Source organism: Cyanistes caeruleus, chromosome Z (assembly GCF_971803275.1).
Source record: "Cyanistes caeruleus chromosome Z, bCyaCae1.hap1.1, whole genome shotgun sequence".
Taxonomy (NCBI): domain Eukaryota; kingdom Metazoa; phylum Chordata; class Aves; order Passeriformes; family Paridae; genus Cyanistes; species Cyanistes caeruleus.
The window spans coordinates 23814874-23839800 of NC_141732.1; the positions used below are offsets into that span (position 1 = coordinate 23814874).

General features: G+C 36.2%; 1 long non-coding RNA gene across 3 annotated transcripts; it reads right to left on the reverse strand.

The window, feature by feature from the left end:
• Positions 1-3924: 3924 nt before the first annotated feature.
• On the reverse strand, positions 3925-19661 carry LOC111941311 (uncharacterized). Of its 3 annotated transcripts, XR_015280503.1 has the most exons (6): positions 19471-19661; positions 15522-15698; positions 14961-15168; positions 14467-14651; positions 7187-7307; positions 3925-5399 (listed from the first exon to the last, which is right to left on the reverse strand). It is a non-coding gene; the product is annotated as an uncharacterized LOC111941311 (long non-coding RNA). The 3 variants fall into 3 exon arrangements; XR_015280502.1 differs by lacking the exons at positions 3925-5399; positions 7187-7307 and adding an exon at positions 11204-11374; XR_015280501.1 differs by lacking the exons at positions 3925-5399; positions 7187-7307 and having other exon boundaries at positions 13703-14651.
• Positions 19662-24927: the final 5266 nt, after the last annotated feature.

The following is a 24927-nucleotide window of genomic DNA, read 5'->3' on the forward strand; positions in this document are numbered from 1 at the left end:
AAAACGTGATACTACTGGTAATTCTGTCTTGAAGCGTTTGCAAAGGGAAGAATGAATTTAACTACAACACTCCGGCACTATTTTGTAGCACAAATAACCTAACTGTGTTTGTAGAACCATACAGTTAAAAATATGTGTGCAGCAAGTTAAAAACAAGAGCTCTAAAAAGAGAACCATGCAGCCTGGAGGCAAGTATATGAGAACGTGATGGTACAAAATAAAATAGCCTTGCTATGTGTGCTTGTTTCCAGTCATTTGTACCTCACTCAGTTTACAGCAAGACCTCAGAAAAGGTCATGTACTTTGTCCCTTGTTTCAGGAAAGTTTTTACCTCATGATTTAGAAAAATCAGGAAATTCTAACATTACCACACACTAGGATTATAGTCTGTCACGTATACTTGTGTGTAGTGTAGGGGCAAGGGGGGACTGGTTTCCATTTTCAGTCGAAGCTGAGAATGATTATGAAAGGGCCTAATTTCTTCTTACAAGTGTGTGCAAAGCTTCCAAATGAAACCTTTGCTTATATCTTCTGTCTTTATTTTTGACAGTTCAATTTATCTCTCATTTATTCAGCAAGCAACGAATGCTGAGCTATGTTCAGTTCTGACCCTGCAGGGCTGGGTACCTGCTGGCCAACAGAGGTTCATGTCTCCTCTGGAAAATGGGATAACCACACTCCTATGTAGCAAGGTGCTTATAATCTGCTAAACAATCATCTGAGATATTCACTTGTAGAGAATACAGAATGCCTGTAGTGTACCAGTAAGCCAATCAGAAACCTTCCTTATCCCCTAAAAATTCACTTTGAGTATCCTGGTGCAGTACATTCCCTTGTTCAATCAACACAGGAATTCTGTATATATCATCTTGAAAATGAGCAGATTATTAAAATGGTGGGTTTTGCTTGTTTTGAGGTGTTTTTTATCTAGGGGTTTGTTATTGTTTGTATTACAGCTCTCCAAAATGTCACAGTTTTGGGGGTCTGAAGTTAGGTTTCTGGGTTTGTTCCAGGGTGAACCTTTTGTCTGGGACACAAGCAACTTGAAAGTTTCAGACTTGTGACTATCCCATCTTAAAAAAGCAATCTTTGAGAATATTTCCAAAGACTGGAAAACCATTACAGCTCCTAGGTACCCTTTTTGGAAGCTAGGGTAAGTTTAAGAGGTCTAGAAATCTAATGTCAGCAGTTCATAAGAATCTGCAAAAATAGCTTTGAAGTAAAGGTTTAAGAGTCTAGCAGGAAAAGAGACAACCTACCTGGTGTTTTGCAATTATCCTATCAATTGCTAAGTTTTTCTCTAATGTTAATATGCTCTGAAACGGAGGTTATGTGATGCTGAATCTAGCCTGGACTTTCCTGATTAGTGGCATTTGCTGATGTCTGGCTATGGTAGTTCAATACTGCACATTCAAGCACTGGTTATTTTCACTAAACCTTGGAATGAAACCCACTGGATGAATCCTTAGATGCACCTACTCTAACTTTAGTACCTGATTGATTCTTATAGCTAGATTTCATCTGGAATTTATTTATGTTGCCCCAACATAACATATGTACAGAGTTTAGAGTTACAGGTTAGAGATTATATAAGCATTCTTATCTACCCTTTTTGAAGACAGAGGAGAAAAGAGAGAAATATCTTAATATGTTCATATTTCTTCTGGTAATTGAACTCTTGAAATATTTTCAGAGTTTCTTAAGGCCCAAATCTTCTACTTTTCAAGACTTTTGAAAATACAGATTAATTGCTAGAACAAGTAGCTTTCTGGATGATTATTTAAAGAGTAATGCACAGCTCCCTTGTATTATATCAAGAATAGAAGATACTCAAGCCTGGCCTTTGATGTGCATGGTGCTGATAATCATGGGTTTTGTTTTATATCATCTTCATCTCCCACATAGCTAGCATGGGATGGGGCTAGTACCATGGCTGTTGTGAGTTGTAAGACAGAATGTGTGACCTTCCTGAATTGCCTGGTAAGTGTTCTGAATCTTTAAATCTGGCACACTAAATAGAGAACAGAGGACAGAAACCTCGAGAAAAGTTAAAACTTTAAAGGAAAAAGTTTCCAGTTCACTGGTTTGATTCCATATTAAGGCAATCTTACGTTCTTTTGAGAAAACACAATTTGCAAATAATTTTTTATGAATAGAGAAACATCCCTTTACTAATCTGAATGCCGGATTAATATTTTTATACTATTCTTCTCTGTTAACTGTCACATTCACCTAAAAGTCCTTAAAAAAAATATAAAAGTTGATTCTTTGTCTTTACCTTGCAATTTCTTGTTTTCATGAGGGAAAAAGATGTATATACAGCTTTTATAAACAAGAAATTTTTATTTCCTTTTTTATTTTCATACAGATAATAAGATTATGTTGTTCATGACAGCATGGTAATTTACCCCAGGGTGAAATCTTAAAAGCTTGCTTGATAGTAACAAATGGAAGTAATAGTTGAGGAAAAATGGAGTAGGTTAGAGGATTTTATTATTATTATTTTTTTGGTTAAATCTGTTTTATCTAAACCCTGCTGCTGGTTCACATGTTGACATATCCCTCTAAGTTTTGTCCCCCAACAACAGGAGACCTAGATATCACAGCTTCACTGTCACTGAGCCAAAACCAGAGGACTTTCATCTAGGTTGCAAACAGCAGATGTTCATGCATCAGATGTGGAGAATTTTGTCCCTCTTCATAATGACATGTTTTATTGCTGTAATTTTGGAGGGTAGAAATCTGGCCAACCATGTGGATGAGTTGGAGAGGACTAATGAACAATTTTGCAGATTAGGGATTATGGTCATTTCTGACAGCTCCCTTAATGAAAAAGTAGAGGTTATTTAGAACCAAAATGGTTGCTGAGCTGTTCAATCATGACTAGTTTAATGAGACAGGGAGATGATTTTTTGATGAAGAGGAAGCTGCCCCTAACTAAAAACTTTTCTTCAGTCCCTCAGTCTTTTTTTACTATGTGAATCATCCTCTGAGGAATAGTGTTTTACAAGCCTTTTAATAAATGACAAAGAGATTTCTTTTTCAAGCAGTTGACATGTTTTCCCCTGAATATATTCCAAAGCTATCTGAAAGAGCATGCTTCAGAGGTGTTCCAACCTGTTGTTGATAACTAAGTATAAAAAAGTTTGTTCTTATTCCACAGTAATGCATTATTCCACAGGAGCAGAGTCCATTCACCTTACAGGAGTAGTCCACACATTGTAAGTATAGCACCTTGATAAAGATGTTAATCTGATGCTGTGGAGTAATGAACCTGAGGCTTCTGTACTATTCTCAAAATACCTTCAGATACCATTTTAAAGGATGTACAGGAATATGTGTATTTCTTCCAAGATTCTTTTCTTTCTGCATATTTATGACCCTATAGTTTGGTGATTGAGAGTCTCCAACTCTACCTCCTTAGTTTTTCTCCTTCCATGTTAAAGTGGTTGTTAACCTGCTTTCTCAAATCATCTCTGTTTGCCTTTTTTCTTTCCATTTCTAAATCAGAGACCAGAATATATTCCATTTAATTTTCACAGATGGCATCTTTGATTGACTATTTATCAGAAAGGAAGGAAGGAAGGACTGATGGCTCTGAATCATAGAGCAATAGAATTATCTGGGTTGGAAGGGACCTTAAAGACCATCTAGTTCCAGCCACTAGAGAAGCACTGAACTATTGCTGGAATTCCAATTCCTCCTCATTTTTAATCTGAATAATTTTATTCAGAAATAGAGACAATTTTGCTTCTGGAACATATCCAAATAGCTGTTCAGGACACTCATAATAATCATACATATTTAATGTGTTTAAATTATTGTCCGAATACATGTAACAAGTACTTCTCGCTTATCATAGGAAATTTAATGCATAATTATTTAGTTTTATGACACAATTGATCCAAACAAAACAAAAAAAAATTACATTATTGCACCTTTTATTTCAAACAAAGGAAATCAAATATACACAGTAAAATTTCTGTCACTGTGCAATCAGAACAGGAGCATCTACTCATTAAAGATACATCTTTATTAATACCATAATTGAGATTTTATCATGCAAATGCATCCATGTCACACAGAACTATAGTATATCATCATGTAAATTTATATTTCCATCACAGTTTCTTCTTTCAGAATATGATTTCATAGTATCTCAGAGTTGTCATCTGATGGGGTCTGATTTTTGTATCCTTCTGTATTTTATATACGGACAAGTGTGCTCAGAGTGTTTTTGTTTAGACTCATATTTATGTGTGAGGTTTTCTATTTCTGTGCTTTGGAAAAGTGACTGTGGGAAAGTCTATAAACTTACTTGCTCCTCTTTCTTAGCAAATGCTATGAAATGAGTCTACCTGTGTTCACCTTCCCAAAACGTCAGTGCATCTACACTGATGTTTTACTGTGATTGTGCCTGCTCCACGGGATGACTGAAACTATTGCTGATGTTGTAACAATAAACTGAACTGGAAGATTTAAATTTTCCAAATTCTTTGTGTAATATTGACATAGCAACCTGGGACCAGTGGTCTTTCTTTGGTCCTTGAATTGAAGTAAAATTCACTGAAACAAAGTAGAAAACACCCAAGATGCTGTGAAGATATTTTCTTGATATAATTGACTGAGTTTTTAAATACCCCAACAATGGTGACTTGAATTTTAATTCAAAATAAAACCTCTTACTTCCATTAAATTAATATAAAAAATGAGTAATGTGTGGACCATAGCACCCAAAAAGCCCCACAATGAATTAACTTCAGTTTAATAAATGCTTTCACAACAGAGCTCCAAAAAAAAACAAAACCAACAAACAAAACAAAAAACCAGAGATAAGAATAGCGTAGAAGTAACAAGATTTCTTGCCTAAGTTTCCTTTTTAAATGACAAGATTCCGACTGTGTGGCAAGTTCCATCAGGAACCTAAACCCATGATTATTTTCATCCATAAAGTATAGGACTTTACTACTTTGAGGGTTCTACTTTGAGGGTTTGCATCTCACAACCTGACACAGAGCAGGTACCAAAAGGGTGCCACTAAACAAGAAGGTAAGGCATTGCTCTGAGTTCATACATGCAGAGCTGGGGAACAGACACTGGTAATTAGCTGCTTCAGACGGTCAGGGACCATTGCTAACTCCACAGACAGGACTTGCAGCAAGCACATAACACAACTGTGCTCGGTCCCCTGAATATTTTCCCCCTTCCATTTCTTTAAGTAGCATTTAGCTGTAGATATATGCAGCCAGACTATAGCATAAGAAAAACAGTGCAAAAAAATGATGTGTTTCATTGATGGTAGTGAATCTATCCAAAACTCATAGCATAGCAGATGACTGAAAAGTGTTTGAAGTCTTACTGTTGAATCTTTTCGTATCTGTGAGGTCACCATCAGAACACTGGAAAAGACAGAAATATTTTTGTAGATGTTATAGTAGAAATTAATTCCTTTTAAACTTAGACAGGAAATGGGGAAACAGAGGCCAAAGGGGTTGGAGGATATAAAAAATATAAGTAATACGCAAAAGGTTTTTTGGTAACAGAAACAATCTGGAAAGGGAGAACATTAGGAGTCATAAAAATGTTAAAAACCAAAAGGAAAGAGTAAGTGTAGAATTACAGGGTATATTTCAAGCACCTATAAAGATTTCTTTAAATAAAGTATACTTACAGTGAGCAGTAAGAAAGTAAAATAGGCAGAGAAATAAGACAATTAACTAGTAAAATAGCTATGAAAATTCCAGTAGAGGAGACAAAGAAATGGCATATTTCATAATGCCATTTTGTTTCACAGGTGAGAGGATAAAACAAGTAGATATGCAAAACGTGTATCTAAAATTAGGATTTTTCACAGAATAGAATATCCTAAGTTGGAAGGGATCTACAAGGATCATGAAAGTCCAATGACTGGTCCTATGTAGGACAGCCACAACATGGCACAAAGTGTGCCTGAGAGCATTGTCCAAAAAATTCTTGAACGCTGTCAGGCCGGTGCTGTGACCGTCTCCCTGGGGAGCCATGGAAATAAAACCACCCTCTGGGTGAAAATCTTTTTCCTAATATCCAAACTAAACCCCCCAGACACATCTTCAGGCCATTTCCTTGGGTCACCACTGCCTCTCCCCCTCACAAGAAGTTGTGACTGCAGTGAGGTCTCCCCTCAGTCTCCCTTTTCCAAGATGAACAGACCAAGTGACCTCAGTCATCCTTTGTCTGGCCTACCCTCCCCTGCACCTTCTTCATTGCCCTGCTTTGCACACCCCTCTCATAAATATGTCTTTTTAGTATTGTGGCAGCCAAAAACAGCCCCTAGCACTTGAGGTGACCCTAAATGAGTTTTGGGTTAGGAAAGAAGGAGGATGGTTATCATGTCATAGGTAAATCTGTGCAGGGCACTAAGAGTTTCATATAGTTTCATATAGGTTCCCCGTGGTTTCATGGACTGAATCATATTTTGCTGAAGATACTATTTTTTGGAGTAACTAGCACAGAACCACAGAACCACAAAATATTCTGAGTTAGAAGCGACCCCTAATGATCACAAAATCCAACTTTAAGTGAATGGCTTGTACAGGGATCAAACCCATGACATAAGAGCACCATGGTCTTTTTTTAATAATGGATTTTCTGATGAAATGAAGCCCAGAAAAAAATTCAGTAAAGTTATTAGATCGATAAAGAATCTATACTTTCTTAAACCACTCAAAGATATCACTTCAAGATCATTTGATACTCAGAGTGAAAGAATTACATTTAACTGCCAGAAATATCTCTTTTTGCTTCTCACAGTTATTTTAAAGACTTTTGTACTGGGAAAAGAAGGCACAGATACTTCTTAAAATACTTCAAAACACTTTTTTCTTTGTTGTCTTTCTGTGCTTGATCCTAAGGCTTAGCCAAAGTTGGTTTACATACATTTTGAAAAGCCTAACAATGCAGTTGTGTCCTGTCGCAAAAAGATATACTTTATGATCAGTGAGTGGCCTGGAAACCCAGGCTCCCAGGACATAGATGAAGGTTACAGGAGAGGAAACAGTGGTGCAGGTCTGTGCCCTGGACCAGAACTCTGCACTGCACACTCCTTTAACAACGTGGAGGGAATGTTAACATGTGGTAGGCTGTGGGCACTCACACGATCAAATCTCTTGACTCTTTTTGTGTAGGATTCACAGAACATGAAGCTTACTCAAAGTCTGACTTAAAATGTTTGAAAGGAGAAATTATTTCTAGTCCCACATCCTGTTCCAGCTGCAGGGGTCTGTACTGTAAGCAGGTGCCTGGAGAGTGCATTTGCAGCATGTGGACTTCTGCAAGATTAAACATGGAACAGAACTTAATAGATTACAACCATTCAGGTATCTGCTTAATGTAACAGTTGACAATAAAGTGGATTTCTCTGACTTCTGCCAGGGATTAAATGAAATAAGTTAACTCCTTCTTATATATACCAAAGTAAGAAAACCACTGTAATTCTGATGCTGACGGATACAAGTACAGCTAACATTTTATACCTCTGATGCCCTGGTTTCCTGTATTCAGCCCCGTTGGGTTTGGGATAAACACCTACTGTGCTATTGCAAATACAGCATTTGCATGGAAATACTTAAGGCAGAATATATCCAGAATATTTCAGAAAAAGCAATTTGTCTTTGCAGTGAAAACTTGACCTCATGCCTTGGCGTACAGGAACTTTGATAGTGCCACTACATTTTCACTCACAGGACATAACACCGTATGCTCCCAGTCCTGTCATATCTGTATGGTAGAACTGGAGCTGCTTATCACTGACAGCTGACATATCATCTTGTTGCTTTTCTCTGAGTATCTTCACTGTCATGTGAAGAAAAATTCTACATCTTACCTGATGGAAACTAACATATATAATTATCTCTTTTTCTTTCTCTGCCTTCTCTCATGGGGGATTTGACTATCACAGAAATTATATATAGGGGAAGTTAGGGGAATCCTTTTTCTTAAATGGTCAGTTACTTAACATTTGGCAGTGGCTTCATATAACATTAGGGAAATAGTCATAGCAAGCTTGTTTTTTTCCTCCAAAATGGGGTCCAGTCTTGTTTCTGTCAAAATACTATTTTCAGTCAAGACAATAATGTTCACTAAGAAAAAAAATCATTAATGGGAGATCATCTGAAGTTTTCTGGAATGCAGTACAAGATGCTTTCTCTAATGTAGTACTGCAGTTTACAAAAGCTCCATCAGCCTATTGGTTGGGATAACATTTTTATCCTCTAACAATTTGTTTTGCCCAATCCATCAAACAAACATTTGTATTTTATGTGGTGCTACTTGCAATATCCCAGTCATATAATTGAAATATGTCACCAAGTACCCAGCAAACAGGTGCTGGATCTGATTTATAACCATGCTAAATCTTTTTTTGAACATTTCAAAGTTGTAGTATTTCATATTTTCATAACACTTTCCATTCTGTGGGCTCTAAAGGCTTAACTTTCCCACCCAGGAAGGCAGAAAACACAAGCTAAATAAAGAATTAGAGGTGACATTCTCTTTTAAAAAAGCTTCCTTTTAGTTTATAGACAGCTGATGATCTCTTTGCATATGTATCAAAAATTAAAAGACAATGGATGATAGCCTACTTGCAATTTTTTATCACTTTTTCAATGAAAAGTTTCACTAGTCTTGGTGGAAATAGAGTCTGGATCCATTACACATGGGAAGTACCTGTCCTGCAAAATATTGCTCAATTTGGAATGTGTCTAGAATGCATTTTAAAAAATAATCTTTCATAAGAAATAAAACCCCGTTTACTTTTACAACCTTTTTTTCTGCTTTCTGTCACTATGTGGAAAATGTCAATAATTTCTGGGAGCTTGGAAAACATTTTCTAATTTCTGCACCAAAATAATATATCTCTTTCCAGTGTGTCCAGCAGAATTAATACTGGCTAGCTGTGGTGTGGAAATTTCTTTATTTTAAATCCACCCTCTTCATTTTTATACTGTTCTCTCTGGAAACAGTTAACAAAATGTATGCATAAGCAAAGTGCTGTCCACATGTCCACATGTCCACAAGTCTACTGTTAGGTCTTCATTTCTCTGCAGAACATTTATTTGAAGTAAGATTAATTTAGTGCCATGGGTCTTTCTTTAGGAGGATGCTAAGTTGTTATTTAGCTCACCATAGATGATCATAATGAATTGAGTTTGTTATTTTCCCATGTTCAGTTAGAAATGACTTGCAGCTTATCATCCATTTCAGCAACAGGTGCCCAAGCACTCTTTTAGAGGAGAAGAATTTCCTGGATTAAAGCCAATTGTATATTCTAATATTAAAAACAAACAAAAAAAAGGAATAAAGAGAAATTTCAGAGAAAATTTGAGAAAGATACAGAAATCTAGCCCTGCGGCCTATCTCTCTCTTCAGTTTCAACACTATCTATTTTCCCCAGAAATCCCCAGCCGAGATATTATAAGCAGGAGTCCCCCACTCACCATTTAAAATTACTATTACTCTGTCTTAAGATAAGTTTCCTACTATACATGCGACAATTTCTAGACAACAAGTCTAATAGCATGTAATAATAAAGGAACAGGATGTCTGATTGCTTAATCAACATATAATTACATAGTCACCTAAAATATTCTCTTGTAGAATCTATCCACAACTTTAAGCATTTTCATGTGGCATCTTCATCAAAATTAGAAAAAAAATATCATTATTGATGTAGTTTAGGATTCAGCTAGACAGACTCATGGAGTGCTAGTACACCATTGTCTTTCCACCTCATTTTAACAATCCTGAATCTCAAAGAGTGCATATGACACAAGGAGAAGGGACCAACCTACTTCATATCAGTGAAGTCTCCTCTCTGTTTAATGGATCTGGCATTTATTGCACCACTGAAGCTTACTGAGCTTATGTGCAATGACAGGATGCTAATATATTGTCTCTTAAGCCAGCATCATGTAGAAAAAGTATCAGACTTGGAAGATTAAAATTTTCCCAGCCCAGTCAATATGTGCTTATGATTCTGAGGCCATAGAATAGCAAATTTATTCTCTAATTGATCTTTATTACAGCAATTATTCACTAATTCTACCAGACTTCTTGTTGAATAACCTCCCAAAGATTCACAAACTTGAAATGCACATTGGGCTGAGTATAAGCACCTCAGAAAAGTTCATATGTTTAACTAGCTATGTCTCTTGGAGCACTGGCAGACACATGGGAAGATGTTTCAAGAAATGTAACAGTAGGAGACAGATAATACAACCTGCTGACACATTAACCCCCTTATTTTTTTATTCATTTTGTAAATTCCCTACTACTTAGCTTCAAGAATAAATAACCACTGATTTCCATTTGACATCATCTCTTCCCCAACAGACTGCTGCTGTTTGCCTTTTTCATACTCAGGCATCAAACAGGAGTCGTGTGTTTTCTGCTTCAAAACAGAAACAGAGAAACAAATGCTTCATTTGGAGTCAGATAGATTCCTTAAAAACAAAAAAATGGCCAGTTTCTTGAAAGGACAGCTGCTTTTGGGAACACAAGAATTAAAAATTATCCTGAAAATTGCTTTTGGTTTTAAGTGGTTTGGGTTTTTTATTTTATGCTGTTAATATTTTTCTCCTGAGCCTCTTCCTTTTAAAACAGATTTAGTCTTGCCAGTGCTCTCCATCACTTAAATTCTAATATAATTCCTTCTGTCTCCAGAGGGTATAAAAATAAAAGTAAGCTTCAGAATATATTTTTTAATTTAGACTAAAGGAAAGAGAAGAGGAAGGAAGAATACAACCATCTCTCCTTACCAGAGAAGTGTTTAATCTAAAGACTGAGCTGATGGGGAAAAAAAGCCATACTACAGACATGATAACTGTAATTTCTGTTTGAGTAAAGACATATGTAACTAAGACAGAGACAAGAGCTATCTATTTCACTCCATCTGTGATTCAAACTCACTACTGATTCTGAGTACTATGCAAAAAAATTTCAAATATTTTAGTCAGTATCTGGCAGACACCTTCAGTTTTTGATAAAAAGGACATAAGAGAGACTGATGATGATATTGGCTGTGCTATTCCTAATTTATTTTTCTATTTATTTCAAGTGTTTGCATTTTACTAATGACACACCTGTAGCTGCAGATTGTTGACTCTTGTAAATTGTTTTGTATTCTTACACTTGAGGAAAAAAACAAATCAAATCAATGTTAACTTACATATAGAGCTTCAAAACATAAATTCCCACCATTGAGTTGTAAGTGAAGCAAGTTGTATTTGAATGGAGATTTTCTGTCAAATTCTACTGTGTCCCAAGAAAGCTCACACTTTTTCTTTTTTCTTCTTTTTTCTTTTTTTTTCCATTTACAGGGGAAAGAGGGAAAATGTGTCTGTCAGGAAAGAATAGAGAATTTCATTCTAAGTGATAACCAAGTGTTTGCTTTCTCCCAGCTCTCAATCTGCCTATCTGACTAATTGGTGTGACATTAAAGAGGTCTTAAGACAAATGGATTGAAAACATACTTCAAAGATACTAAAACTGGAAGGGGAAAAGGGGACAGAATCTGCTTTTGATTTCTGGTTCTAAAGCAAGAGTTCAAGAAAACAGCAAAGAAACTCCTGGCTTTGAATTCTCTTCAGTTGCAGGGTAGTTCTTTATAGTAAAATTCTGGTGGGAAGAAATTTCCATTTTTCATTAATTTCTCGTATGCAAGTATTTACTGAGATCCTAAAGGACACTTACATTTCTATTTTCATGTTCTGCAATGTCAGTTAGTTTTCTCAATGAATATGAGCACCTCGTGAGACATCAGATTTTTTTAAAAATATCTAAATATATTTTAGAGCTGCCCCAGTAATACATGTATTATTCTTTGATGTATTCTTTGTGTATTGTTCCTTGATGTTTAAAATGCTTTGAGCTACATTGATTATTTGGATGTATGTTCAATGTGTGGTTAAGCTTCCATATTAGGCTTATAGTGTTAGATATTCACGGAACACAAAGCTCTGTATAAAGAAACACAAAATATTTTTATGTGATGCTGCTGTTGTGACAGCATGTTTAAAGGGAACTGTCTTGGCAGAAGACAGTAATAATGGTCTGAAAAGGTGGGAGCTTCAGCTGCTGAAAAATTAGAAAAATGTATCTCCTTAGTCTGTATAAGAGCAAGGAAAATACAAATGTATTTTTTTTCCTCATTAGTTTAGCCAACTGATACTCATATCTCTTTAAAAGAGAACTTAGAGCTATAATAGAAAATATAAATCACAGAATGACAGAATCATTTACATTAGAAAAGATTTCCAGGCCCATCAAATTCAACTTTTGACTTGAATTCACCTTGTCAACTAGAGTATGACAATAAATGCTACGTCCAGTTCTTTCTTGAATAACTCCAGGGATGAGGACTCAACCACCACTACTTCCCTGGACAGTTCCAGTGTTTACAACCCTTTGCATGATTATATTCCTCCTGATGTTCAACCTGAACCTCCCCTGGAACAGCCTGAGGCTTGTGTCGCCCATTTGCCTGGAAGAAGAAGCCAACCCTCACCTGGCTACAGCCTCCTTTCAGGCAGATGAATTTCAACAAATATAACTCCATATTCCACACAGGAGGTCACTAGCTACCTCTTCTTGGATAGCAGGAGGTCTAGTCTGCTCCCAAGTAGTCCCAGTCTACCATCTAAGTAGGTAGACTTAGGCAGACTTTCCCAGGAGTTAACCAGTCTCACTGTTGAAGACTGAGGTAAAGAAGGTGTTCAGTACCTCAGTTTTTATCTAAATATGAATGGATGTGTCTGAAGAAATGGGGCTCTGTGGTATGGCCATATCAATGCTGATACCATGAAACCTGAAACTGGAAGAGATGATGCATTTGAGTAAAAGTTAGTGAGCTTGTGAGGAAATAAAGTTATGTCTGGCAGACTTCAAAATTCCTCTCAAGATGAACTGCTGGCTAGTTAGGCATGTGAGTGTAGAGAGCCTGCAGGTCAGAGTCTGTTTTCAAACAGGTCTGAATGGAGAAATCTGCTCTGTCAGTATCAGCAGAGGTCACAGCAAATGACTTTAATTTGAATTCCAGAAACTTTTGTTGATCATCACAACTGACGTTTGTTGTGCTGTGATGTTTCCCTCAATCTTCCTCCCATAATGTTTTGGAAGGACTTCTAAGGAACACAGTTGGTAACTAAAGTTCCAAGTGGAAAATCCCATGGAGGCAAAGCCACGGCAATGACTGTATGTTTTTCCTTTGTTCTGTGTGGTACCACTGTGAGATATGTAGCATAGTTCAACTACTGAGCTATTACAGTTTTCGTAATTACAGTTTACTAAGGATGAAAGACATTCAAAAAAACCAGTTTACAATTCTCACCATAAGGAAACATATATGTGTCTTCACACACAGGGATGTGTGACTGGAATTGATGATTAATTTTTTCCAAAACTGTTAAACTCTGTGAATTTTAAAACACTTGCTGTTTTCCTTTCACTCACAGTCCTTTTAATCCCTTTCTGACTTTTGTGGTCTCAACACTACTATTATGCTAGTTTCCAGAAAATATGACAAACTGTTCTAATTAAGTAATTCAAAACAACAATTTGATTGCAAACATATGTGTAACAAAATGTGTTCTTAAATTAATTTTCCACTGCTTTTTTGTGAAAATTAGATGGCTTCAATCACTGTAAGTGTGATTTACGATAGCTGGAGTTGTTGGAACAGCTCTTGTCACACAAGAGGATGCATTCCTTATTTATTGAAATATAGTGCTGGTAAAATGTGTTTACAAGGAACATATACAATTTGTTGAAGTTTAATTCAACTAGCATAAATATTTTACATAATAATGCTGAAAATATTATAACCTAAGGAAATGGATAGTGTGGATAATGGAAGTGGAAAGTGTGAACTTTCAAATGTAAAAGACTTTGCCTTATTAATTTAAGAATTTAAAATACTAATTAATTTGGCTCTTATGTCCTGACACAATTATTTGGGTATTACTGTAAAGTCCTAATAATGCTTTCAGTATTTTCTTTAAATCATGTTTTAAATTTAACACTTTAAATTTAAGATATCTTTTAAATCTACTTGGCAAATACTTTGTTTAGTTAAGTATGGTGTTTGATAATATAGTTTTCTGAAATCAAGATTTTAGACGTTAATCTAAATAAAAGCTTGTTTAAATATGAAGTGGAAGATCATGAAGAGGTCTGCAAAAACAATTGAAACTCAGTATGGCAGAAATTGAAGGAAGACCATTGATGTGCTGTAGAAATGGCTGGTTTGAGTTTGGTGTTCAAGCTCCCTATTTGGGGGATAGCTAGGTATTTGTGAGGCTGTGCACTTGCTAAATTTGGAGGTATTTAGTCTTCTTCTCTACTTCTTGCTATACATTCAGTGATTTGCTCCAAGCAAAAAATTATCACAAATAGGAATTCAAGATCTGAAAAACTTTAGAAAAAAAGGCATACATATGAGATGCTTATCCCACTTTCATTCAGCCTGAGATAGGAGAAGTTACTGTCATGAGAACTATCCTTCTGTCTGAAGATATCCAGTTCTCCTTCTGGGGCAGGTCTTAGGTTAGATACCAGGTCTTTCAGTTTCTTCCTGGGTTTTAAAGGAGCTGACAGCATCTCTGTTGTCAAATTCCCATCTGAAATAGGTACAATTTGTACAATATAAACAGAACCAGCAAAATTATTTTTCTAAAACCCCTCAGTACCTCAATGAACAGAGGACATTAGTCACAGGAAAGAAATGAGTGATTGTATTTGCTATATATTCATATTTTAAGGTGATCCACTGTACTGTTATTTGCAGCTGCAGAAACAGAAGTACTTTCTTTTCTGAAGCTATTCTATCAGACAACAGAGTCTCATTCCTCCCCCTCCTCAGTGTTCACTGAGTCTGCTTCAAGGCCCCAAGTGCAAAAGTACCCTGCCAGATCACCCTTGTATCCCACCCGGATTCAGGTGCAATGTTCCAGATGCTCTTCTCAGAAACAGGATGATGGTCAAGTAGACACCTTCAGATCTTCTTCTCTGGGTTGCAAGCACGCTCCCTGGCTGCTGTCATTTACTGCCACTTTATCCCTATCTGCTGACATCAACCAAGCCAGCTTTTTAGCTTGCAACATCATGTCCTTCCTAATGAAATCCTGTCTTCTGCTCCTGAAAAATTTAAAAAAACACAGACACCGGCTTTACCTGTCAAAAATTTGTCAGAGGGCAGACAAAAGCAATATTCCTAAAAGGATAAATACAACTTCTTCAGGAAAATATATATTATATATAAATATATATATATTCTTGATTTTGTTGAAAATGAGGGTATCTTTAAATAAGAGAAGAAATGCTAGTAATTCAAGAATGTCATCAATTCTGTCTTTTTATTATACACATCTTTCTACTCAATGCACAAATACTATATAGAAGAGTTCTCTGAAAACCTAACAGCAGACTGAAACCTGATCTGTACATGACAGATGGAAGGTTATATATTTTAATATCTTAATGGAGTTTACCTCTACAGACTTCAGGAAAACTTTGCTTCATCAAAAATAATTCCAAAGATATTCTTGGTCTGTTCTCATCTGAGTACCCATTGTAACATCAACTCCAAGGTATATGAACTGTGGAAGGGAGTCCAGAAGTCACTCTGAGTTGCAGGAGGGCTCTTCAGAGTTTCACAGAGAACATTCCTAAGGTCATAGGGAGGAGATAGCAGTATGATTTTACAGCCTCAAGAGTAGGGCAGTGACCTGCTTATCATTGTCAAAAGTCTGTTTTGTGTATTATTCAGTATTTGATATAATATATTCATAGATAGCCAGTAATTTTGATCTAAAGTAAAAGCTTTCATTCAATAAAACTGTTAGAGATTATAGCTTAGCCATTGTATGAATTCAATTTTTAGAGTAGATTAGAATTTATGTGTAAAATGAATCTTTATTTTCTTGATGTGTTACTTCAACTGAAGATAATGCACAAAAGAATCTCAAAATTATTACAACATGGACACACACAACCTCAAGGTTTATTATTCTCCTTAAGTATTCAAAATTCCACCAGAATGAGGTCAGAAGGAACAAATCCCTATGAATAAAATTATTTTGGGAGACAGAAATACTGTCATTAGACCAAAAAAAAAAGAAAAAAAAGAAGAAAACTAAAAGAAGAAAAAATATTTTTGTTCCTGATGCAACTAAATTTTATACACTTTCTGAGTAAACTTTCTTGGGTCTTAACAGTGGAAAGAGTATGTTACATGCCAGCTGGAATAAAACAGGAGTACTTTGGACATCTTCCAAAGAATGATGTGCCAGGATATTGAAAAGTTTCAAGTATCCCACCTTGCCACACAGCAGAGCCAATGCTTTTTCTCCTCAAGTCAACTGCTTTGCATTAAAGGGAAGCAGAAGCCTAAGAATGGAACTATCTTTTTAGTAAAAAGTGAATCCATGTTGTCTGTTTGCTTAAGTTCTCATATGATTCATTTCACTAAGTGTGTCAACCAACCAAATAGTTAAAAATATTGGGTTGACAGACTTTCTTCGCACATTTAGACTCTACTCTCAACTTTTATCATGGTGTTGCAATAGTACCCAAATTATATGACAACAGGCAAAAATACAGACTATATACTTAGTTTCATGAAGCTTTGTTTCCTATTTTAAAATTTAAAGTTTTTTTTAAAGTTTTAAGGATATAATAATTTCTAAAGGAAAACAGCTCAATCCTTAAAAGGTAAATTGACCTAGTACTAGACCCAGTAATAGGGAATGTTAGTTGAAGTAGGCCTTGAAGAACCAGGTGAGTTTTATCCTATTGATGATGTATTGATGCAAAAGAATGTTTGAGCTTTTGCATAACTTGCAAATTGTAAATCCTGGGTTTTAGACATTTCAACCACTGAAGCTAGGGGGAAAGAGTGTAACAAATTGTTAATATTCATTTTCACTCCTTTCCACACAGAATGCTTACCAGGTGTGACCCAAATGCGAGTCTATGGCCTCTCAAGCATCGGTACTTAGGAAAGCTAGGAATCTAAGTATCTACTCTTAGGGAAGCCCAGATGCCTTGCTCCAAAAGGAAGAATCTTTATCCTCTGTGCCTATTTCAGAAGGTGCTTGAGTCCTACCTGCAAGTCAAGCACACCTCCTGGGACCAGCATACACACAGCCATAGAACTCTCTGTCCCCCCTGTCTCAGGTGGCCTCGGGCTGCCTTTGGCCTTGCTCTTCAGGAGTTCTGGAGTTGATCCTCTTTGTTTCAGTGGATCCAGTACATGGCTTTTGTGTGACAAAGCCTATTCTGAAGTCCATAGGGCACTTTTCAATAGAGTGAGGTACTGAGGGGGTTTTGAGCTGTCTAGAAACTTTAGAAATGCCAGTTGCCAATCTGTAAGCATCAGTTAAAAGGTGTTCAGAGCTTGTGAGGCTTTGATCCCATATATCAGAATTTCTTGCTAGGAGTTCAAAGTCCCGTGTCTAATCCCTGCTCTAGTGTTTAATTTCCACAAGAACAGGAAGCGGTACAAGGGTTAAATAAAACACAGTTGCGATAGTGAATATATTTTAAAAAGTGCTAATCTTTTGTAAGAAAAAATTTAAGAGAAACTGAGTTACCAAGACTTCTAATGCTTGTTAGGCAGTAATTTGGCAGTGCTGCAGAAAAACAAAGCTGAGTCACCTCAGACCCAATGATACATAAGAAAAGCTATAGCAGTTAATTCTGTACAGAAATTTTTTGCACCTTGATTTGAGAGTCTTTTCTTTATATCTGTATATATATAAAGTCCTGTCAAAGATGATGTCAAATCAAAGAGATGATATTTTACACTTACCTCTTTTTATTGTACAGTTTATACTCATCTTTTACTCCTTAGCTTGGTGAGTGCAAAGACTTAGAATTTATGACATGCAAAAAACAATTCAGCTATAATAAACTCCTGCACCATAACAACAGACCTACCACCTTCAAAAGGCATCATCATATAAAAGCCAAGGCTTGATAAAAATTTAAACACCTCAGAATAAATGATTGTTGGAGAGGATTGTGGGAATGGGAATGCATTTTTTCCTCACTTCTTCAATAAACACCCACAATAATTACATCCTTCCTGTCACAGAAAACAGAAGTAAGTGTCAAAAATCTTAAACAAGGCAGAAGTTACAAGTTTCTGTTTCTCCCTCTACTGATTGAACCTGCATAGATATATTACTCCCTTATGCAACCTGCACAACAGTAAAAGGACTTCTGCCTCGACTTGGGGGTAAACTGAGAACAGAGCAGTCTGTCCAGTCTAAGCACACTCCTAAAAATCGGCTTCACCTGATGGGCCTCGAGACCTCAGGTCCTTGGCTTCTACACCAACTGGACTGAGTTTATAAATGCAATTTTTTTTTACTTGCCTTGTGCAGTAGCAAAATGTTTGGATCCCAAAATCATAAATGCAAGTTATCAGCCCACCAATTTCTGTACAACTTGGGTTCATGTGTGAATTTAAGAGAAGGCACAGTGAAATGGAAATTTAGGAAAGGGAATATAGATTCCAGTATCTGTCAAAGCAAGAAAAAAACTTCTTCAAACTTCACTGAAGAAGGAGAGATGGTCTCTGTAGTAGGTTGAGGAAGACCAAACTAGCTGTAAACTGTCTAACAGTTGGCTTGATCATCCATTTTATCAGATAACACAAATGTAGTATTGTATTTGCCTCCAGTGCCCCTAGTTTTAGTAACTTCTGAAGCATAAGGCCAGTCCTATAAAATATTTATGGAGACTTCAATCAACAGGTTCAAACAATTCGCAAAATCGAGCAGTTTTAAGAAGTTGCCTTTGTAGCTCTTTCTTTGTTGTTTGTTTGACTGTTTTTTCATTCAAATACTGACAAGGTTGAAGTCACATATTTACAAAGGTAAATTTAAATGGGCCTTTCTGGGTTTGTGAAGCACACTACTGATGAGTTATTTTGCAAGTGCAGAAAATATAATAGAAATTATCAGAGAGGCACAAATGAGCATATTTATATTATGCCTTCTGATCTTCACCATTTTATCTCTAGATGAAATCTGATTTGGTGTAAAAAACTTCAAAACGTTATCTTCAAATATTAAGAGATTGAGTAATAACAAGGGTGAAAGAAAAATCAGGTTGTTCTTCCTTTACTAATCTTTGGATACCAGAGAAGCCTATTTGCTGTTCCTACACAAAATAATGCATAAACCCAGGATTTTCACCACCTTTCAGATTGTAAATTATATGTGGAAATTTTTTTCCATTCACTGCACTATACTTTTTAAATTTCTTTTCATAATAAAGTTATTCCATGTAAGATCTTTTCAGGCAAGAATATTCAATACTAATTATATTTACTATTTTTCTATGCTATGAACAATATAGGAGAGATTTATACGGTAAATTACTAAATATGGTACTTTACACCTGCAGCAAAATTAATTTAGGTATCCTTACTGGTTAGATAGAAGTATTCAGCAATATAATTTAAGAGAGACTGTTGTGATAGATTGGCATTTAAGAAAACAAAGAGAAACACCTAAGGAAAATAAAACTGCTGGAGGCTGATGGGAGATTTTCTCCTGGCCAATAACTGGCCATTTCTGACAATTGACAGCAGTTTTAACCATTGAAAAGTGAGATCAACCTGTGAACACCACATTAAGACCTAAGCCTGGGATTTTCTTTGTCTCTTTGTTTCCTGGCTGTGAAAGGTAACAGAGCTTTAGCTGGCTTCCCATCCCCTGGCCAGGCCATGCGGCCCAGGCAGGATCTGGGCTGGGCCTGCCGCGGCTCCCGGCCGGGAGATGGGGCCTGCGGGGCTTGCCCCGGGCTCGGGCCGGGCCAGGCCGGTCCCTGGCTCGGCTGCAGTTCTTTTGCTGTGACTGAATTCACCAGAGACTGCCGAGTAAAGAAAGAAAAAAAGCTCTGGACCTGTGGCAGGCTGAGACAGTGACCACACTCTGCAGAGCAGCCATGAAGAATCTTCCATCACAGACAACTCCAGCCACTGCTCCAGCAGAGATCACAGAACCATCTACAAAGCCTGGGCAAGATTTTAATCTTTTCATTACCTAGATGAGACTTGCAGATTAATCATTTTTTCCAGAGAGAGAAAGAGAGAGGGAGTAATTAACATGTAAGGAGACACCAGAAACTATCAAAAACGGTGAAGAAAGGAATTAAGTTTTAAAAGGGGAAGAGAAAATAAGGAGATGCTTTAATAAACTGAAAATATTTCTGTTAAAGCTATGGAGATGGACAGTAGTGTTCTGAAAAAACTTTAATTCATGACAGAGTATATTGGGAGGAATAGAGTGTTTCAAAGTGTGGATTTTTAACAAATGGTGAAGTGGTTGTGATCCTGTAAAATGCTGGAACAGGGAGGGGGGAGAAAGTAATAGTTGAAGATTTTGTGGCCTTTAAGAGGCAAAGAGAAAACTTCTGTTTCCAGACAGGCTCACAAAAACAGATGAAGAGAACTTTTGCCTTTGAATAACTCATCCTTAAAAATGACATCCCTAGACTCATTTGACCCATAACACGCCTCAGAGTGATGTGAAATGGGAGGAGTGAAGTGATGACAGGATTTCCAGGCAGCTGACATCAGAAAAATAGAAAGCTATAACAGAAGTAGTTTTCTTGTGATAAATTCCATAGATTAACAAAAGAGGACTTCTTTTTCTCTACAAAAGCTGATGAAAAGACTATAGCAAGAATTGAGACTGTTTTAATCACCCAAGTTTTTTGTCTCTATGTTGCCATATGAACAAAAGAATGGTTGGGTAGTGGGAGAGAAAAGAGTTGTTCTGGAAGTTTTAGTGTGGTTTCTTATTCTTGTAGTTTTTGTTAATAAACTTTCTTTATTCCTTTTAAGTTTTAAACCTGTTCTGCTCTTGTTCTAATCCATATCTCACATTAAGAAATAAGTAAGTTTTCTAGTAATTTTTTTTTTTTAGTTACTGCTTTAAAACCACAAAAACTGTATAATTTGAGACCTCAGGAACAGAAGTGTATGTGTACTGGGTTAGAGATAAGTTCCCTTTAACACAGTAGCTCGTGTATGGTGTTGAATTCCCACAGAACCAAATGACAGTGGCATAAAACCAGAGCACATTTTAGGGAATTTAAGACAGAGTTTTCTTGTCATCTGGCTTTCATAGGAATTGAATATTTCTGCTAAAAGATAAGATCGGACCTACTGAAGGACTGTTGCGAAACAATTTTACAGATGTTTAGACCAAACTGATTCCATCTTTAAACTAGGGTCATGGACTGGGAGTCAGACCTTCAGGTAATAAAGCTCAAGCATGTGAATTATAAATTTAATTATTGGAGCTTTTCTCAAAGTTGAACTAGCCTGTTTTTCTCTCTCTACATGTTACCTACTAATCAAGTGGTTACTATTAATAAAGTTACCAGGCTTGGTTGGTGAAAAAGCAGTCTATATTTGAATGGAAAAATTCATTCTGAGCTGGATTCTGTTCCAGATTTTTGAAATGTTATGTCATGTTTAAAAAAACCCAGAAAAGAGATAGAAGTGCCTTTGGCTGCCACTGGAATTCTGCTGCTTTTACCTGATGCTTGCTAAAAATATCAGAAACTATTCCATTGTTTTGAAAGCAAATAGATATTCAAATACCTGAAAAAGTTGTTTATGTGCTGGTTTTCATGTGTTTTCATTGTGTTGTTTTTTCTTTACCTGTCAGATGAGATTATAATCCAAATTTCACAGGCTCTAGGACTCTTTCTTCTAAATCACTAGCTAATAATGGACTGGTGGTAATTATCAAGAAAACAAATGGCATGCCCTTGATCCAAAGTTTTCTGTTAGCAATAGTTCTTACCTAGGGAGAAGGGGAATTGTGAGTTTTCCCAGGACAACTGGAGAGAATTGCAAATTCTCCAGAACAAATTCAAAGCTGAGGTAAATAATAATTCCAGTTTGTTTGAATTAGACTGGTGGATTGGACATTTGGATATCCACTGAAAACATTGCTTCTTTGAAAATACCTGACATGACTTTTCAGGGAAGTATTAGATAGAATATCTGAATGCATCATTGTGCAACTGACATTTTGAAGATAGGTCATAGGTCTTGAGAGAGTACAAGAAATGATGTAACAGATTCCAGGTAAATTGATGGTGGAAATTCACAAGGAGACCATTTTACAGAAAATATTATTTCAAGTAATAACAATTAAAAAAAAAAAACATAGAGTAAAAGCATAAATGTCTGTGTGAGTAACAGATGATACTAGCAAATTGGAAAGCTCACTGATTTAAAACCATAATTATCTGAATTTAGAATAAGAATATTTTTTCATCATTTTGAAGATTCTAGCTGGTGCCCTGGCTGCTTGGGTCTGTAGTGTCCTAAGTCCAGTCCAGCAAGGCGAGGACAGAACCAGTGTTTTCTTGTGCCTTGTCTTGGACAAGAGTCAGTACATCAAGGGACTACTTGGCATGCACACAGTCCAGCCCAATGTTCATCAGTGAGTAATGGATCCTTCCCATTTATGTTTCTGTCTTCTTTCTCTTTGTTTGCACCATGGCTTTTAACGTAATTTGAATCTGGGGACTGGAGGACGGAATGGCAGAGATTCATTGTCTGTCAAAAGATAATTCATCAATCTAAAATTAAAGCCTTGAATGTGTGAGCGTTCACCTTTGCTTTATGGTGTATGACACAGAAGAAATAGTTTATTGAATTGCAGTAGCTGGAGTGAGCTTTGAGATAAAGGCTCTATAAATCCACTGTGGGTCGTCAGGTTAAAGAATTGCATTTTTTACCTTTGTATTCTTGCTACTGTACTCTAGTCCTTTTCCATGTTTGGGTTAGTCATTTACTCTGTCATTTCTCTAGCTCAGACTATCCTTACTGAGGTGATTTAGGAAAGAATCCAGACAGTGTTTTTCTGCTGTGCTCCAGATGTTTGCAATAATGTACTACTGAAGTGAATACCAGCAGTAAAAGGATATTCCTACACAGGAAATACTTTGCATCTGACACCAACTCACAGCTCCTTAGGGGGAAAAAAAAGGCACCAGTTTGTAGGCTTACAGTTAACCAGTAAACATAGAACTAATCTTGGTAAACTTAAAATTAAATATATAACTTCCTATATCTGAGTTTGAAAAAAAAAATGTTAAAAGTTACTAATACAAACTATTGGTTGAGGATTATTGCAGAAACGTATTTGGCCAACCTTCTCCTTTCAGTTTTACCACTTTTTTTACCACCATACTTTACATTTTGAAAAGGAAAGGAAACCTCTATTCTTTCCAAGAAGTTATGCAGGACATATTCAAGAGAAAAAAAAAAATTCCTTATCTCCCTCCATTACTGCACCTCAAAAGCATTTTGGGAGATAGTTGCAGGAGAGATGAAATAAGCATGCTATAAGTGTGTTTTTCCTTGCCTGGCCCATTTCATATTTTTTCCCCTATAATACTCTATTGATTCACATTAAGACAGCCAGTTCTGTTAATTCTTTCCACCACAGCAGGAGACAGTGAATCGAGTACTTACGGTGAGACCAAATACATTTTTGCATCTTTCAAGGTTCTCTATTCATATAGTTCAGTTTTTCTTTATTCTCCCACATTAAATTAATAGACTGTTTTTTATGCTTGCCTATACATTGGATCTTTTCTGAGTCACAGAACTCCACAGAGAATTTACACAATGTTGAAAGTCATTGTAGAATATGGTTGGACAAAATTCACAAAATCCACGTGACAAGTCACGTAACTTTGACAAAGTTTACATCACCTCTAGATATTGTATTCTGACTGAATTTGGTTTTATTATCCTATCTTATTAAATCCATAGGCAGTATGTGGTTGAGTTTTACACTGAAAATTTTATCTTTATTGAATGAAAACTAATCACAGATATAATTAATTCTCATTTTTTTATTAGATTATTTCTTTATCTAGACACTGAGGGGCTAGTTTGGAGAAAATAGTTTAAATTCTTGCTCTTGTGCACTTTTCAGAACTTTTGACATTTTTAGAGAACTACCACTAGTTAAAATTTTATGGAGGAAAAAGCCCACTGCAATTTAGTTCCTGAGGAATATCCCAGATGCAGAACGGGTTCATATGTTATGATTGTTCACAGCTCATGAAGGAATCCTGATGGAACAGAACTGAGTCAAAGAAGGTCTTAGTTTCAACCTGTTTATCCTCCATCGCTTACTTCCCCATGAAGCTGTAGTAAATCTTGTGAGCTGGCATTCAATACAGAGACACGAATATAGATTTTCTTTAAACTGGGTTAATAAATGTGACATTCCATCCTAAGCAGGCTGAAGGAACTGAACATAAGTGATGCACAGGATACATTTTATTCATATTTAATAGAGAAATTACTGCATATATGTTTTTAAGTTAGAAGATAATAACTGCTCTTTCATTTCACAACATCACTCAACAAGGAATTTTTCCAGATAAGAAAAGGAGCTTTTATTGCCATCTGCATTTTACAAATTACAAACAACATGCAAGGAAAATAGATTTGTATTTCATAAAACCCTGCTCTACCTTTACTTTGAAAGGAGAATAAGATAGTTTAAGGTGTGTATTCAGTTTCTTGGCTCCATGCCTAGAGTTGTGCTTTACAAATAATCAAGCCTGAACCATGTTTACCAATACGTAAATCGTTACGAGAAGTATCTGTCCATTGACAGAAAGATATGACTTTCATGTTATACATATGGTATGTAGTATTTTGAATCAATTTAATGAACAAAATGGTGGAGAGGTAGGACAAGTACTTGTGCAAAAGGTGATGTTGCCCCAGTCCTGACTTCATTATGTTTTCTAGCTACATTTTGGAAATGAGCAAACTGAATCCAGAAGTGTGGTTTTTACTTCGCGAGACCTTGAGGTTTTTTTAAAGGAATAACC